This window comes from Panthera uncia (genome assembly GCF_023721935.1).
Source record: "Panthera uncia isolate 11264 chromosome B3 unlocalized genomic scaffold, Puncia_PCG_1.0 HiC_scaffold_1, whole genome shotgun sequence".
Classification (NCBI taxonomy): Eukaryota; Metazoa; Chordata; class Mammalia; order Carnivora; family Felidae; genus Panthera; species Panthera uncia.
In genome coordinates this window covers 36,926,064-36,941,390 of record NW_026057582.1, presented here as the reverse complement: position 1 = coordinate 36,941,390, position 15,327 = coordinate 36,926,064, and the positions used below count along the sequence as shown (strand labels likewise).

Here is a 15,327-nt window from a genome sequence, read left to right as displayed (position 1 = left end):
ATGCCTTACATTTATACAGTGCATGACAGTTTTCAGGGAGCTTGCCCATCTCCATAACAGGTTGGCAGTGTTTCTGATCACTGTGACGGTCCAATGGTGAATGGAGACTGGTGTTTGGCCATCACTTTAAGACACCGACTCCCACTGGGGCAAGTGATACAGGGGAGCTGGAGGCCTAAGAAGAGTGGTGGAGAGAAATGCGGAAGAGAAGGCAGATGATAGGGAGAGGAGCCAGGATGCTGAAAACTTGTTCCTTTTTTTTTTTTTTTTTCTTGAGGTGGGGGAAAGGGCAGAGGAAGAGGGAGAGAGAGAAACTTAAGTAGGCTCCACCCTCAGCACAGAGGACTCCAATAAGGGTTGAATCTCACAACCATGAGATCATGACCTGAGCCGAAATCAAAAGTCAGACACTTAGCCAACTGAGCCACCCAGGCTCCCCCTGAAAACTCATTCTGAGTGCAACAAAGAAAACAGGAAAAACAGAACTTCTCAAGTTAAAGCAGGGTGGAGGGATAGGGTCAGTTTGTTTATTCATTCATTCCAATGTACTGAGTGTGCTAAGGGCTAGATATACAATTAGGTACAAAAACCCTCATGTAGCTCACAGTGTGGTACCCTATCTGCTCACCCACCTTACCAGTTCCAAGGTGACCCTTCACAAATCTTCAGCCCTCCAGGGCAACTTAAAAACCACTGAACTTGGGTTTGTTCTATGTTAAAAAGAAGTCCTCAAAATAAACTTAGGGTGTGTTCCCATCAAGCAAAAAATATATATAAATAATCTTGAAAATAAGATTCATTAAATGGAAAGAGTGAGTCAAGGGAATAAAAAGCAGAGCATAAGGAATACAGCCAATGGTATTGTAATAGTGATATAATGGGACAGATGTTAGGTACACTTACGGTGAGAATAGCATAATGTATAAACTTGTCAATTCACTAAGTTGTACACCTGGATCTAATGTAACAATGTGTGTCAACTATACTTAGGCAAAAAATAATAAGCAAGCAAGAAAGAAATACCAATAAATTATTCAAAGATGTTAGATATTCTAAAATGATTTTGTTTTCCTTCCCTTCCCTAACTACTACTAATAATTTATCTCATTATGAACTCAGTTCTGGATTTACACAATAAGAAAGAAAAATACTGTCTGAAAATAAAAACCAAGTAAAAAGTACAGAAAGAGATATGTTACCAAAACTCCCTAAATCAGAGGTCATGCATCAATTTATAAATTTATGAAACCTTCTTCTTACACAAAGAAATTATGCAAACTGCAAAAGAGCTTTTTGTTTCAATAAAGCAATTAAGTGCATTAATTGTTCTGTGTTATCACTTAAAGACGGCATAATTAATTTGTCATTCCTACCAAAGCCCGTGAGCTTTTGTATGGTTCTCTATCTTTAGCTATTTCAAAGCACTTTTCCAAACATTTATTTTATTTTAATCCTTTGTTGCAGAGCTGCAAAACATGTTCCATGGCAGACTGGAGAAGCTGACATTAGTTCAGAAACAAAAAATGGCCAAATGTGGCTCAGCATGTTCCCTAATTAAACACAGTTGCAGGGACACGGGCTCCATTTTCATTCTCCTGCTACAAAAAACCTACCGCCAAGTAAAAATAGGAGCTCAAAACCTATCACTTCTCTAAATAAATAGAAGATAAATTATGCTTGTTCTTTAAAATACAGGGAAGTGGTTTGTGTTTTCATGACTTTGTGGGTAGAATCTCAAAACCCTAATTGAATATGAAGTGTCTAATAGGCCATTTGTGACGAGAAGAAAATGCCTAGAAATTGAGCATGATGGAGAAAAGGTTTGGAGACAATGCCAGCCTGGTGTGATCTAGTTTTGAGTCATCAACATTCTGGGAAATCTCAAATAAGTCGTACAATTTCTCATGACCATAAATGACTGGCTAGAGGTCCACACCTCTGGACCTGGGAAGAGCAGACAATCATCCTGGGGAAAAGCATCACACCAGAGAAGTACACTTGTGTAGCTTTCCACACATCCCCCCTGGCTGTGCTCAAGGCCTCGGATGAATCAAGACTGACCTGTCTCTCAGGGTCCACCAGTTATGACCTGATTTCAGAACGGACAAGGACAGGTCCTTTCACCTGCCAGCCTTAAAGGCCAAGATATAATGAATAAAATACATCTTATTTTGCCCCTTTTGACAGTGACAGACACATTGGTGGCTGAATTTTGAATATTCTGAGAATACCAACCACCATCTTTTATGCTTAAAAGCTTAAAACATGCTCCTTATGCTTTCTTTTATCTGGCCTTGTAGCAACCCTGTGACATACATAAGACTGCCCGATGGTATCTATGACCAACACTCTTATATTGGCTTATTCCAGGACAGAGTGATGCAGAGGATATATATTCTGGGTTTCACTTTGTATAGTGCATTTAGGTATCGAAATTGTACTTCCAGATTCAACTATATAAGGTAGTTTTCCTTCAGTATCCCTGAAGTTTTGAGACCAGGGAAAAGATTTTACTTGTATCCCTAGGCTTCAATACCTATATTTATATCTATACCTGTATCTATATCTCTCTCTACCTTTCAGAGACAGAGAAAGATATAAAAGCACTGAGGACATAAGTATGTACATGCACATAAATTTGTATCATAAAGTGGCTGTACATATGAAATATGTCAGTTAAGTGTTTTATTAATAAATGAATAAAGATTTAAACGTTCTTTCTTTTCAGTTAAGCAAAGTGTGATAAGGAAAAAGAAAAAATAACAGATTCCAAACACATTAAGGATTGTCTGCCCTGTGTCTCTATGGACCACATTTTGTTGGCTAACTGGAACTCAGATCTATCATGAAAAACAAGGGAGAGAATACCATGTAAATTACTCTGTGTTTAACTAAAAGACATATGCCTCCCTATCGCACTCCAGAACTAATTAAAGCACATATTCATTTTAAATTGAAAATAAACCACAAAGGTTTAAAACAAACTAATGTATGGCATTAAACCATATGGGCTTTCTTTTGTGCAACTGCAGCTTGCCTACTTAACTGCTCTTCTAAATGTTTCCTCCTCCTCCTTGAAAATTCTCCAAAAGTACACTGTTCTATTTTTCTCCTTGAGTACCATAATGGATATTCTTCAACATCAGATTTGTGCCAGCCTAAAATATACATTTGTATATATAATAAGATATACAATGTTATATAGAGATATAGGCATATATACAGGTAACGTACAGATACATATTCATTCTGCATCTCACAGGTAGAAGTTAGAAAATTCTAGCATCAACCAACTCCTTCCCACTGCCCTTGGCACATATACCTGGTGTCTTTAAAGCCTTAAATTCCCAAAAAGTAGCCATCCTCTTTCAGGATGGTCCAAAGTCTGGATCTTGTGGCCACAAGGCAGCTTCTAATCAGCTCATGTAGGCTCAATTCTGGAATCGGAAGTTAGATTTCCAATTATGGATTTCCAGAGACTACAAATAATAGTGTAATGTTTTAGTGCTTTCTGACATGATATTAAAGAAGAAAGAAGTGCCTACATTAAGAAAAATAAGATCTGGAACATTCAGAGAGAAGACCTTGCAGGTACTGGCATTTTTGTTGTTAATGTAGAAAGCAGAAAAATAGGTAAGTGTTTCTTCTCGCCACTATAGGCTTGCACAGGCGTTAAAAATGACAACAGCTACCTACTGATCAATGCCAGATGAATGCTCATGTATCTTGAAATACCGTATAGTAAACATTTCTAAATGTTTCAGGCAGAAAATATTGCAGGTGGTTAATACAGGAGGAATATCCGGGGAGTGAGGGGGGAGAGGAAAGAAAAGGATGCAAAGAAGGTAAGGAGGGTAGGCTTGCATCAGCTACCTTGCTCTTTAATTCCAAGAAATCAAAGTTTATTTAATGCTAAGGAGCCTGAGATAAACTAGAGGTGCATGTTTATAGTCACTGTGATAAGTTCATGAAAATTTTAGATGGTCTACAACATAAAGCACTATGTTGGACATGATTAAAGAAGCTGCCGGTATTTCAAAGCTTAAATAGGAATTTTTTTAATGCAGATGGTTATCTAGATTATCAGGAAATCTAAAGTCCCCAAAGAACTAATGTTTGAAAAAATGCTAGGACAACAAATAGTAGAAAGAAGAGCCTCCACTGTTTTAGTCCATCCAGATTGCCTGAACAAAATGCCACAGACTGGGTGACTTACACAATAAAAGTTTATTTTATTTGCTCACAAGTCTGGATGCTGGAACTAGAGTTCCTACATGGTCGAGTGCTGCTGAGAGCTCTCTTCTTGGCTTGCTGAAAGCTGCCTTCTTGCCATGTTTTCACATGGTGGAGAGAGAACCCTTTTATCACTTTCTCTTATCACTTGCTTTTATCACTTTCTTAGAGCACCAGTTCTATCAGATCAGGGCTTCACTCTTATGACTTCACTTATCCTTAATCATCTCCTTAAAGGCCCCAGCCCAGGGTACCTGAGTGGCTCAGTTGGTTAAGTGGTTAAGCGTTGGACTCTTGATTTCAGCTCAGGTCATGATCTCATGGTTTGTGAGCTCGAGCTCCAGGCCAGGCTCTGCACTGATAACACAGAGCCTTCTTGGAATTCTCTCCCTCCCTCTCTTTCTCTGCCCCTCCCCGACTCAAGCACATGCTCTCTCTGTCTCTCTCTCTCTCAAAACTAATAAACATTAAGAAATAAATAAGTAAATAAATAAATAAATAAATACATACATACATACATAAATACATAAATAAATACATAATAGAGGCCCTATCTCTGACACAGTCACATGGCAGGGGGTAGTAGCGCTCAGAAATATTTGGAGGAAACACAACTCAGTCCATAGCACCTGCTTCTTGAGCTGTGAGTCAATGTTTATGGATGACCCAAAGGAAATACAAGTCTTTGACTCCTGTTCTGCCTGTTCTCTACTTCAAGCAGAATACTACTCAGGCCAGAGCATAGATTATAATGAGCACTTGTGTGAGAGGAAATAAACCCAACAGAAGACAAACTGATTTAAAAAGAAAGCAAAACATGAATAGCTGTAAAAGGGTTTATGTGTTCTGGGCCCATCAGAATTCATCCCAAGACACTGGAGAGTCTGCCCAAGAGATAGCTGTGCCCCTGCCACCCATGTATGAGGAATTTAATCAGCAAAACACTAGAAATAAGGCAAACCCGATTGTAGTTTTCAAATAAGAATAACAAAATATCCTGGGTTCTAAGAGCAAACTGGCGTACAAGGTATTATCCTTTGACAATGTTTGGAATGAATAAGAACCCTGAAATGAGAGGAATGGTCTCTAAGACCCATCAGTGATCCTGCAGTAGTCACAAGATAGCCTCACTTCTTGCCTCACAGCCACTGTGCCTTGAATATTTACCTATACTTTAGTGAGACAGTAAACAAGGTTTTCTATGATAGCCTGGAAGGGAGTTCTATGGATTGAGTGCTCATTCAGATAGGTGGATTCGTTGCATGACCTCTCCACGAGACGGTGACGGACAATTAACAGAGGTTTCCAGTAAGAACAAAACTAGTTATTTAGCATATACAATGTGCCAGGCACTGTTCTGAGTACTTTATATGAGTCCATTGATTTTGTTCTCACAACTCTCTGAAATGGGTAATGTTATACCATTTTACAGATGAGAAACTGAGGCTTAGAGGGCTAGAGTAAGAGCTTCTCTTCCCAAGATTCCATCAAATCTTCTCAAGATAATCGGATCACCCTGACTGAAAAAATCCAACAGCCAGTTTCCAGGTCCCATTCTGCTTGATCTATAAGTGGCACCTCCCATGGCTTCACTCACCCCTCCTTAAAAACACTTTCCTCATCTGGCCTACAGGACACTTCACTCCTAGACTTCTTCCTACCTCGCTAAGTGCCTTTTCTCAGTCTCTTTGCTGGTTTTGCCTTGTCTTACTGACCATTCAATATTGGAATGCCCAAGGCTTTATTCTTAGACATCTTCCCCATCTCAATCCTATGGAGGGTTCAACCAGTCTCAGCCACATTTTAAATATCAGCTCTATACCAACAATTCCCAAACGTACGCTTTTAGCCAGAATCTCTGCCCTGGAATCCTCTCTACCCAACTGCCCATTAGATATCTGCACTTGTATGTCCAATGAGCATATCCAACTTAACATGACCCATCAGAATTTAACTCCTAATTCTATGACATCTTCCCCCTAAAAAATCCCTCTGCCTTCTCCATAATCATTTCCATTCCTAGAGATGCGTAGACCAAACCAAAACAACTTTGAATCATGCTTAATTTCTCCCTTCCTTTAGCACCCACATCTGATCTGTCAGCAAATCCTGTTGGTTCCAGCTTCAAAATATAAGTAGAATCTAACCACTGTGCACCTTTTCCTCTATTGCTACCTAAGTCCAAGCTACCATTATCCCTTAGGAATATTATTCCAAAGCCTCCTTCAGTTGTCTTTCCTTCCCCTGTTACTCAGAGTGACCCTGTTAAAATGCCATATCATGTTGTTTTCTGCTCAGAATCCTCCAGAAATTCCCATCCTCAGACTAACATGATCTCTAGGGCACTGCAGGATCTGGTGCCCATTACCTTTCTGGCCTCATCCCACACCATTTTCTCCCTACTTCACTCTCTCCTAAACTCTATGGTTACTCAATTTATAATGGGGACAGAGCCTTTAATCATGATACTTTTAAGCCTACCTTTTAGCCACTAATCACGAATTTTTATTAGTTGCTCTTCCCTTGCTTTAAATTTACATAGGCAAAGTTCTATCTGACAACAGAAAAGTCCCAAATACCACAATAGTGAGACATTTTATTTTCACTCCTGCAGAGCCAGTAGGGCCATCCTGTATAAACCCATTTACTTGAGACCCAAGCCAAAGATTTTAAAGGCAGTGCTTATATAACAATGTTCACAATAGAGCTTCACAGGAATCCCTGTGATTTTCACTGCAAAGCAGCTTTCATCAAAGGCACATATGTTCCCCTCCTACACTGACTGCCTCAGTGAAGTGTTCCAGCTGACAGTATTCCAGCTGAAACACAAACTGAGAAACACCTATAACAGGTTTATCAACAAAATCCAAGCATCACTGTGCTGACTCACTGTGGACTATAGAATGCTATTTATTTAAGGCTGACAGAAGAGGAATTTTAGCCACTGCTTTAAATTTCGCCCATAGTACTGAGAGTGGTTTTTCCTCTCACCCCTTCATTGTTGACCATGTCTAGTCCTAAGACTACAACAGAATCTCGACTTTAAGAAATTCAAGATACCTAATCCTGGCTTCACCCATGAACCCATGATGCTTGTAAATTGCATGCTTTCCTTTAATTTTAAAGTGGAAGCCTATGTGAAAAGTTAAACTTCCGACTCAATCTGGCTAACAAAATAGACTATTTATACAAGGTTAGTCTGTATATTTAAGGGATTGGGGACAGATGCTCTATTGGAGATTGGGCTTGAGGATGAATGTAGTATCAGAGAGAGCCTGACTCTCATGAATACAGAGGGAAGAATACCACAGAGAATGATTGAGCAGAGGTTGTAATAATAGCACAGGACTTCCAAGGAACAGGGACCATGCAGCGTAGCTGAGAAGGCAAGCAGACAGTGGAAGAGATGTATAGATTCAGTAGACAGATATTATAGCAGTGCGGAGTTAGCAAGATTGATATATTAAACTTGAGACTAACCTAGTAGCTTCAGACAAATGATAAATAGCAGTGGGAACTTTTAGATCAAGAGTTATATAAAACTGGATAATAAACAAATGAAAGAGAATCAAGAACCAGGAGAACTGACAGAACCAGGCCAAAGGGAAAGAGAGGCTCAACGAAAGATAGAGGATTGACCACATGTAGGTGCCTCTGCTTTCTCTCAAAACTCCATAAAATAACAGTAAATGGGTTTAAAGCCATAAAACCATAGGGATGCAGAAAATGGGAGAACATACAGAAACAACAAAATTTTGAAATCTGGAAAAAATAGAACAAGTATTAGCTGACTTAGCAGATTCAAGAAAGCTGAATCTCAAGTCAGCAAAAGAGAAAGCCAAGGTTCACGCTGGTGTGCACGATAGAACCGGCATATATCCCAGGAATGGCTGCTACTACTACCCCCGAAGTGCGGGGGCAACGGTGGAGTTGAAACTGGAGGATTTATTGCAAATCTATTTAAGGGGTGCCTGGGTGGCTTAGTCAGTTAGGCATCCGACTTTGGCTCAAAGTCATGATCTCATGGTTTGTGAGTTCAAGCCCTGCGTCAGGCTCTGTGCTGACAGCTCAGAGCCTGGAACCTGCTTTGGATTCTGGGTCTCCCTCCCTCTCTGACCCCTCTCCCTATCTCTCTCTCTCTCTCTCTCAAAAATAAAAATAAAATTAACATTAAAAAATTTTCAATAAATAAAAAATAGAAAATATTTAAGAAGCAGATAGATATCCATCTCCTATATGCCCTGCCTAATTCCAAAATCAGGCAGTTCCCTTTCCACCCATTGCAGACTGAAGAGGGTCTCTGGACTGAGGGAAGAGCAAATAAAAATACCATATTGAAACCAAGGGGATTGTGTGAAAGTTTATGCTCTAAACATCACACTCTCAGCTCTATTCTCCATTCAGCTTCCCAAAATCTGGAGCAAGGCTTATATTCTGCATCCTGGAATTTGGAAAAAATTTTCTCTGGGGAAATTGAACAGAAATGATGTAAAAATATTGATGTTGATTATTCTCCACAAAATAAGCCAACAGATCTCTCTACATCAAGGCCATGGTCATAAGTCCAGCCATAATAAAACAACCACAATTCCCACATCATCTGCATAAAGCCTCCAACATAAGCAACAGAGACCAAAGCCAACAAGCCAAAAATCAATTTGAAGGACACAAAGACTATGTGGGGATCTGAAAACTGTACCTAAACTATCCTACATCCTCAGAGACAATAGAGAAGATTTTTGAACTGATAAAGCAAAACAAGATGTTATAAGAAGGAACACAGAGAAAACTCTAGAGCTCTTAGAAATTAGCAGAAATGAAAACGTAGTAGAAGGATAGAAAGGATAGAAAATGAGCTGGACAGGAGCACCTGAGTGGCTCATCTGTTGAGCATCCAACTCTTGACTTCAGCTCAGGCCATGATCTCACATTTCCTGGGATCAAGCCCCCTGACCAAGTCTAGCCTTCCTTCCCACACCCTGTCAGGCTTTGTGCTGAGAGTTCAGAGCCTGACTGGGATTCTCTCTGTCCCTCTCTCTCTGCCACCACCCTACTCCCTGCTCGTGCATACTCTCTCTCTAAATAAATAAATAAACATTAAAAAAAAGAAAAGAAAAAAGAAGATGAGCTTGGCAGAAACTTCCAGACTGCAGACAAAAAAAACCCCAGAAAATTATAGAAAAAGAATAAGAAAATTAGAAAATCAATCCAGGAGATCCAATATCCAAATAATCGGCATTTTAATAAAGGGGGAAAAAGGAATTTATCAAAAAAATAACTCAAGAAAATGTCCCAGAAGTGAAGAATAAATATTTCCAAATGACGAAGCAGACCCACTGAGAATCTAGAAGAGATTGTAGAATCTAAAAGAGTAGATGACAACAGACCCATAAAAAGAGACTTTTGCCATAGTATTTCATAATACTGGGTACCTAAAGAAGATTCTAAAGTTTTGCAGAAATAAAGAGAGAAGAAAACATATTTATAAGAATCAAGACTTGAATAGAATCAGTCTTTAAAAAAAATTTTTTTAATGTTTGTTTATTTTTTGACAGAGAGAGAGAGAGACACGGACAGGGGTGAGACTGTGTGTGTGCGGGGAGGGGAGGGTACTGAAAGAGATGGAGATACAGAATCTGAAGCAGGCTGCAGGCTCTGAGCTGTCAGCACAGAGCCTGACCGGGAGCTTGAACTCACAAACTGCGAGATCATGACCGGAGCCAGAGTCCGACGCTTAACCAACTAAGGCACCCAGGCGCCCCTAGAATCAGTCTTTTAAATAATTCCACTGAAAACTCAAAAACAAAGGAAAGATATCTCAAAATTCTGTCATAAAATTATTTCTAACCTTCATATCTTTACCCAGATGAGCTATCAGTTAAGCAAAAGGGTAAATGAAAGACATTTTAAGACATACACAACCTCAAAATATTACCTTCTATGCATCCTTTCTCTGTAAACTATTGTAAGAGTTGTTCTATCAAAACAGATGTAGTAAACAGAAGGTCCACAAAAGAGAAAGGAAAAGGAAACTCTGAGGTTCAAAGATGAAGGGAAAAATCAGGCTGAGTGAGAGCTGTTGGTCAAGTCTATAGAGACTAGTCCAGACTGGGGAAATTCAGAAGATTCCAAGGAAATAGCCTCCAAAGACAGGAAGTTGATAACTACCTAATAAAAGCATATTTAGATGAGTGTTATATGATAGAGGAGAAGTACATGGAAAACTAAGAAGGAGGGGCACCTGGGTAGCTCATCCAGTTGAGCATCCAACTTTGGCCCAGGTCATGATCTCAGTTCGTGAGTTCAAGCCCCCCATCAGGCTCTCTGCTGTCAGTACAGAGCCTGCTTTGGATCCTCTGTCTTCCTCCTCCCTCTGCACTTCCCCTGTTCCCAAACTCTCTCTCAAAAATATATAAACAGTAAAAAAAAAAAAAAAAAAAAAAAAAAAAAAAAAAAAAAAAAAAAAAACTAAAAAGGAAAATGACATAAAACCAAAAGTTATACAGGAAAATAATCATAGTAAACCACATAATTCAATTACAAACAGCGTTTGTGTAGTCATGATTATGAAAACACACTATTGATTTCATCAAATTTGTGATCTATATATTTTTAGAGGCTAGAAAATTGAAAAATGTATATATGGGTACGTAGTGGTGGTTAAGGGATGGGGACAGAGCCAAATATAATTAAAAGAGAATTATATTTTAAACTTCCAAAGATGGAAGTCAATTTATAATGACTAAAATTGAAAATCCTCTCCAATAATCATGCTATTTATAGATAAAAAGATAGATATTTTCAAAAAACTGAAACAATTTTAAAGTGATTGCTGGGAAATGGAAAAGTGCATAGGGATTAGAAAACTTCTATTTTTCAAAAATAAACCTTATAGCACTATTTAGTTCTTTATGTACATATATTACTTTGATCTAAAAATTAAATTAAAAAAATAGGCAGACAATCTGAATTGGCACACAGAATAAATTAAAAACAAGTCAGGAAAACCAGAGGTCTGGAAAATTCTTGATTTCCTTCCTTGTCTTTGTGGGTCCTGGGTCCTTTCCTGTTTATTTCAGCTCTGTCATCGCTGGGGTTGTCATATTAACCAAACCCCATTCTTTTCTAACCAAATCACCTTCCTATCTCTGGGAATCTCTCCAATGACTAAATTAGCAGTTAAAGTCACATAGCTATAGAAAGTCTTTCACCAAACATCAGCAGCCAATGAAAGTTCCCTTTGGGTAAATGGACTTACTTGAACACACTTGTTTCAAGATGCAAATTTCTCCAAAATACAGGTATATGATTTTGTTTCTTTAGTAAACAGTAATAACAGCAGTGACATGGATATTTATACTTCTGATTTAGGCTGAAGTAGTTCTAACCTTGTCTGGCCTCTAAGAATAGAATATCCAAACTTTATCATTAAATTCTACATGTGGTACAGTTACTTCCAAACCATTTGAATCCCATTTGGTTCTCTTCTATACCCAATGAACAAAAAGGGATTGGGAGGTTGCAGTGAATCCCTTTATTCCAGGACCTACCCGTGATTGTGGGTGAGGAACACACACAGAAGTATTTTCAGTGCCTTTAACCCCTGGTTCTTCCTAATGGCCGCTCTGCTGCCCTCCCACTGAAACAGTGTCAGTCACTTGTCAAGGGGAGTATGCACATAGCTAGGAACAAAGAAAGCAGCGTAGCTTTGAGTTTCAAATTAGACCTTTTTTTAAGCCCTTAGCCAAAACAATAATCTTGAAAGCATAGATTTTCTTTGCAAGTGCCAGGCCCTTGAGACAGCAAATGGCTTTTTTGTTATTGTTGTTCTTGTTGTGTTTTATTTTTACTGTTAAAATCTTAGCTCTTTTCCCAGAAAATATTGGAGGCAGGGGGAAAGGCAATGAAACATAAGTGGGCAGAATAGCAAGAAATATAGATGAAAAAAGAAACTTGAAATAGGGTAAGGGGAAATCCAAGAGCAACAGAGAAGTGTATCCTGCTTCCCATCCAGAACTCTCTGGTACATGGCAAAGAGTAAGGAGTGCAACCATAGGACAGATACAGCATGAAAGACACCTTCTGAAGGGCACCTGGGTGGCTCAGTTGGTTAAGTGTCTGACTCTTGGTTTTGGCTCAGATCATAATTTCATGGTTCGTGAGTTCCAGCCCGGCATCAAGCTCAGCGCTGCTGGTGCAGAGCCTGCTCTGTCTCTCAAAATAAATTAATAAACTTTAAAAAATATTAAAAAAAAAAAAAAGAAAGATACCTTTTGAAATATGGAAAAGAGTGAGGTGGTAGGTCACAAACTAATTGAGCTCTGTATAGAAAAATGAAGTCAGCCACATATTCATGTATCTAAGTTCTACTGTATAAAAATTTAAACTCCCCATTAAAATACTTAGATCTGGAGAGCTGGTATAGTTTTGCTTTGCTCTGAATACACAACCTTTTGAATATGGAGTATCAAAACCCAGTCACTTGTTCAAAAAGAATTTACTGAGCACCTACTATGCTCTCATTATACCAGATATATAGAGGTGAACCAGACAGACAAGTCCCCTGCCTTCATGGCTCCCACTTGAGCTGGGAAGACAAGCAGCAAATATGTAAAGAAAGAATTAAAGAACATAATTATAGCCCATAATAGAAAGATAATGATACGGAGGACAGAGACACTTTAGACAGATTAGGGAGGAAACTTCTCATGGCAAGAAATCGGAGAAAAGGGGCATATCTTATTAATCTCTGATTACTTTTCCCACCACAGAGCTAGGAAGAATAAGAGTTTATCTTGAAGAGTCTCTTCCCTCATGGCATCATCACCTTAGCCCCTTCCCACCCCGGCCTACCAAGCAGCTCCCCACGCTCCAAATGTTTTCTCTACTCTGCTCTGAAATCTCAGCCTCTCTTTCTTCTTCACTGTGACAGTGAGCTAGTTTGAAGCTCAGTCCACGCTGGTGTGCTGACAAGAGACTTACATCTTTCAGAGAACAAAGTGGCAGTTGTACAGGGGACTTTTGGAGGGAAAGACACACAAAATAGGGACCATCAGACAAAATGATCAGGGAGATATCTAGAAGTTGTCTAGCTCCCTTAAATCACTCCTTGGTGGGGGACAGTACTCAGCCTCAGATCAAGAGCTGCCCTCGATCTTTCAAAAATCTGTTCCCAAAATCACACTTTCCAATATTTAAGAGACAGAGTATAATGATCCAGCAAAAGAAATAGAAGAAATAGCCAGAGAAATGGGAGAGAAACCAGGGAGAGATAAACATCAAGAAGCCAGAGATGTTTCTGCATGGATGAAAAAGTGTCTATGAAATTTAGCAAATGTATTTCAAGTGGTGGTAGGGGAAAGAAGTCCACTTTTTAGGTAGTAAAATAAGATAAGAAAGTAAAGACTCATACTTCTGGAAGCTTGCTTTAAAAAAAAAAAAAAAGAACTGGTAGTTAGATCACAGGCAAAGAGAGTGTGAACTCGAGTGTTCTTCTATTCACATATGTGTATTTTTTTGGATTGAAGAAACAATGAGCACGTTTACTGGCTGATGAGAAAGAGCCAGTAGAGAGCTAGAGAGATGGAAAACACAGCAGAAACAAGAGCAAATAATTGGAGGAAATAAACATTAAAGGATGAAACAGATAACATGACCATACCCTGGACCATCCACACAATTCTAGACTCATATACATTAACTGCTCACTCAACATCACAAAGGACCATTCCCAATTTAGCAGTTGCTTGCACCAAAAGCCTAAATTAAATCCAGACTCTTGCTTTCTCTCATATGTTGTGGGTCTTAACATTTGTCCAGAGTCTAACCGATTCTAACTACCACTGCCATCATCTTGCACCTTGACTATTACCCTATCTGCCCTCTTCCATCCTTTATCTCTTGCAGTCTGTTTTCCACACAGCCATCAGATTGATCTTTATAAAACATAAGACAAATCATGCCACTCTTTAGCCCCAAACCCTCAAAAGCCTTCCCATCTGACTTGGAAAAAAAGTCACTAATTTGACCTATCAGGTCCTGTGTGGTTTGGCTGCCCCCTCACTCCCAACCTGCTTTCCTCTTCCAGCCAGTCTTTGTAAGAGGGTCAAGAAGGTACAGGGATGCATGTCTGCTACAGCCACCCTTTCCTTTTCAGAGAAATAAAAGAAAGGCCATCTGCTGAAATAGGAAAGGGCAGTCAGAGATTCAGGAGAGCCGAGAAGAAAACATTAGAATTGCACAAGAATAGCTACTCAGCAAAATGTGAGAGGGAGATGACCTAAAATAAGCAAAGATTTGTAAGATTATGAACAATGTATTGTAGTGGCACCTGTTCACATAGCTGTGGTTTACTCCAGCCAGTTCTCAGCAATCCCGAAACAGGAGCAAAAGAGGCAGGTAGGTAGATCCAGATTGGAATTTTTTAGGACACAGTGCAGTGACAGGACAAGGGATGATGGAATCTAGAATTCTGGTGTGTGTCTGGGATTGGGGAGGGGGGGGATGGGGGGAAGGAAGAGTGCTCTCTGGCTAGCTCCCCTAAGAGAAGAGAGTTAGAAAATACACCTACTATGGGGTTCTTTTGAGGCCTTTTCTAAGAAAACTGAAAAGGCAAAGTCATAGGCAGCTTAGCATAAGAAAAGCTCCTGAGCTCAACACCACCTATCCCAAAGTCTCATTAGAAGAGTCGCCTGGAGTGCCTGGGTGACTCAGTCAGTTAAGCATCTGACTTCGGCTAGTTAAGCATCTGACTTCGGCTGAAGTCACGATTTCATGGTTTGTGAGTTCAAGCCCCGCGTTGGGCTCTGTGCTGACAGCCTGGAGTCTGCTGCGAATTCTGTGTCTCCTTTTCTCTCTGCCCCTCCCCAACTTGTGCTCTGTCTCTCTATGTCTCTCAAAAAATAAATAAATGTAAAAAAAAATTTTTAAAAAAGAAAAATCAACACCCATCTCTTTTGCCAAGTCTTAACTAGAGGTAGGAGTTTAAGTGTCCTTCCCTTACATTCATTTTAAATCAGTAAGGCTCCCAAATTAGATTTTCACAGATTAAGACTTTTGGGGGGTTGTTAAACATAAATTCAGCTTTAAAGAAGA

General features: G+C 39.4%; 1 protein-coding gene across 1 annotated transcript in view; it reads right to left on the bottom strand.

Moving 5' to 3' along the window:
* The window catches only part of LOC125909445 (potassium voltage-gated channel subfamily H member 5), a 191,778-nt gene extending 177,122 nt beyond the window's left edge, over positions 1-14,656 (bottom strand). The window contains exon 1 of the mRNA XM_049612654.1: positions 14,564-14,656. The gene's annotated coding sequence lies outside the window, so the exon portion shown is untranslated. The remainder of the gene's footprint in view (positions 1-14,563) is intronic.
* Positions 14,657-15,327: the final 671 nt, after the last annotated feature.